The sequence below is a fragment of the Pelobates fuscus genome, chromosome 12, assembly GCF_036172605.1.
Source record: "Pelobates fuscus isolate aPelFus1 chromosome 12, aPelFus1.pri, whole genome shotgun sequence".
NCBI classification, from domain to species: Eukaryota; Metazoa; Chordata; class Amphibia; order Anura; family Pelobatidae; genus Pelobates; species Pelobates fuscus.
This window is the reverse complement of record NC_086328.1, coordinates 112,936,677-112,939,490: the sequence shown is the minus strand read 5'-3', so window position 1 is coordinate 112,939,490 and position 2,814 is coordinate 112,936,677. Positions and strand designations below refer to the sequence as shown.

At 30.1% G+C, this 2,814-nt stretch overlaps 1 long non-coding RNA gene across 1 annotated transcript; it reads right to left on the bottom strand.

Annotated features, from left to right (window-relative positions):
- Positions 1-2,127: 2,127 nt before the first annotated feature.
- On the bottom strand, positions 2,128-2,391 carry LOC134578931 (uncharacterized). Its single transcript, XR_010086146.1, has 2 exons — positions 2,333-2,391; positions 2,128-2,162 (listed from the first exon to the last, which is right to left on the bottom strand). It is a non-coding gene; the product is annotated as an uncharacterized LOC134578931 (long non-coding RNA).
- Between the last annotated feature and the right edge of the window lie 423 nt (positions 2,392-2,814).

Genomic DNA, 2,814 nt, shown 5'->3' with positions numbered 1-2,814 from the left:
GGTGGTCCAACAAAATTTTTTTTTGGTGGTGACTTTTTTCGCCAGGCAGTGTATATCCCCAAGTATCTACATGATAAATGTATATATATACTTTTTTTTTTCAAAAAACAGCCCACTTTTTAACATATTAGCAATCAGTAATCACTTATTCTGTCATACTACTCTCAGTAAAAGAATTAGAATCATTCATTTGTTTAAAAAAATAGTATATTTTCAACTTATATTATATTAAGACAATATGAGAAAAATGTTTATTGCCTTTGTGTAAAACAAATACTCTTATTCTTTTGTGTTTCCTTTCATTTCTCTTTATTATTTTAGGGAATATATATATCTCTCTACTAATATGTGATTAGTTTTATGATATTGTTTTTGTTTTTTTGCTGTATTTAATTTTTTAAAGAGACAATATATAATGAAATATATAATGAAATGACACTTCATAAGGTTAGATTTCATTATAGTTTGATATGGAACTTTGGTGCTACTGCAATATATTATAAGTATTTGGTTTAGGTAGAACTTTAGATACTCTGTGCATAAATGGTGGTTTTCTATATATTTATTTATGTGTTTAGCACGCACACAGGATTATATTATGAAATATTATAGTCACCTACATAAACATGCAGAGATGACAACGGCAGGTTTGCACGAGCTGCTGCTGCATTTTCATCTGTAGAAAACAAGATGTTGGTTAGTATTTCAAATCAGAGTAAATTAAAACTCATCTACTTTTATTCTGAAAGAAGATATGGTATTGCTCATGTTGTGAAAGTGGAATTATATAGGAGACAAAAAAATAATAGGTAGCAAAAAAAAAATACTTAAAAACAAGACAGACAGAAAGCCAAGATAGGCAAATTGGTAAAATAAGATATAAAGACAAGACAGACAGATAGACCAGATAGACAGATGTACCCGGGAGGAATAGTTGTCATAGAAAGCAGTAATTATATACTCACATGGTTCAGTGCTGACCTCCATTCCAACTGACTTCAGTTTCTAAATACAAAAGTCACATTATCTTATCATTTAACTGCATTGAAAATACTGTATTAAATAATACTGTATTAAATATCACTTGAAAGGTTTATTTTTTTAACAGCTTCCGATCATTTGAAAGGCTTGTCCAAAAATATTTTTTTAAAAAAGGCCATATCAGGCAAATGTACATTTTCCTTTATATTTTTTACTTTGGTTTTGGAAAGTTTTTACAGTTACCTACAAGGAATGTGCTTGTCCATTTTTTGCCAATATTTGATATAAAGGAATTTCTGATTCTACAGAAATATACTGTAACTTGTCTGAAATATTACAAAACAAGGGCTACCCTATAATATCGAAAATATTTATTTTGTAAAAGATAAACAAATAAGTGTAAAAATTAGATTCAGAAAATGTAAATTAATTTATATTTTTAGGTATCATCAAACAGATATTTGTTCATAAAATTGTGGTTTTCCTACTTGTGTGTCATTTCAAATAAATTAGCCACTTAACTGTTATTTTTTTTTATCAACGAACATTAATCAATAAAGAGGTTAAAATACTTACATTAAACTCTGCAGATAGAGTTCTTCTTTGTTGAATTCTAAAGGTTTCGTTGTCTTTTTCCCTATTTAATTGATTAAACAATAGAAGTGTTAAGTATCAGTATACATATAGTGTATGCGCTAGAAAATAAATACTCTGTTCATTCCCTTATGCACTGCTAAAAAATTTGCATATTTACAAATGTCCAAACATTTCTCGATGATCTTAGCCAATGAAGCGAGGCCAGCCAAGGAGACTGGTAATCTCAAGGGAGAAAAGGTAAGCAAAACTAAATTTTTTTGCCCAGCAGATGGGGGTCTGTCCCCCAAATGACCACCAGTAAACTATATCGTAACAAATACACAGTTTTATTCTCAACACTATAGTGTTCCTAGGAATTTGCAGGTTAACCCTACTCCGACAGGAGGTCTCAACAGTTTACGATTATGTAACAATGAAAGAATTCCCCTTTTATATCTTAATATAGATGTTTTTATGCAGATTGTTAAAATTGGTAGCTTGTATAATATTATTATGCAAGGAGCCATATTTAATGTTCAACATTTACGTATCATAAGAAAAAAACGTGCCTTTTTGATGATTTAGACGTGCTGTCTGAATTGCGTCTGTAAAGAGAACAATACATAAAATAAATACTCAAAATTATTATAGGTCAAAATAATTCAAACTTGAAAACAGATTAAACATTAAAAAAACAAACAAAAGCAAACAGAAAAAAACTTAGACATACCCAGCCCCTCCTACACAGTAAAACAATATACTTATGTCTTAGGACCTTTTTTTCCAGAGGAAGAATCCTGCTGCACCCAATACTGCACATCCCAGGATACTTCCAATTGGTGTAATATTCAAATCAGAAAAAAAAACTTCAAGGTTTTTAAATAATTTGTTAAAATGTCCTTCAAGCAAGGTGTGGTGCTGCCTTAAAGAGCACATTTGTGCAGAAAGTGGATCATATCTTTAGGCTTTAACCCATGTGAGTGAATCTACAGCATTAACTCTAATCCACTGAGTGTTACGATCTGCACTATATATTCTCTTTCTTTTCTTTTTCATATGGTGTTGTACTGAAATTATCGGCATTTTATAAGGGGTAAAATAGCCATTTTTTATATAACACACACCACCTTTATTAGGATTTAATTATTTACGCTCTGATTGGCTGATTTACAAGCCAACCAATCAGAGTGCATTGACTGAGATTGTATAGCATGGGCAAGCCCTTATAAAAATAATATTTTAAATAATATTTAATCA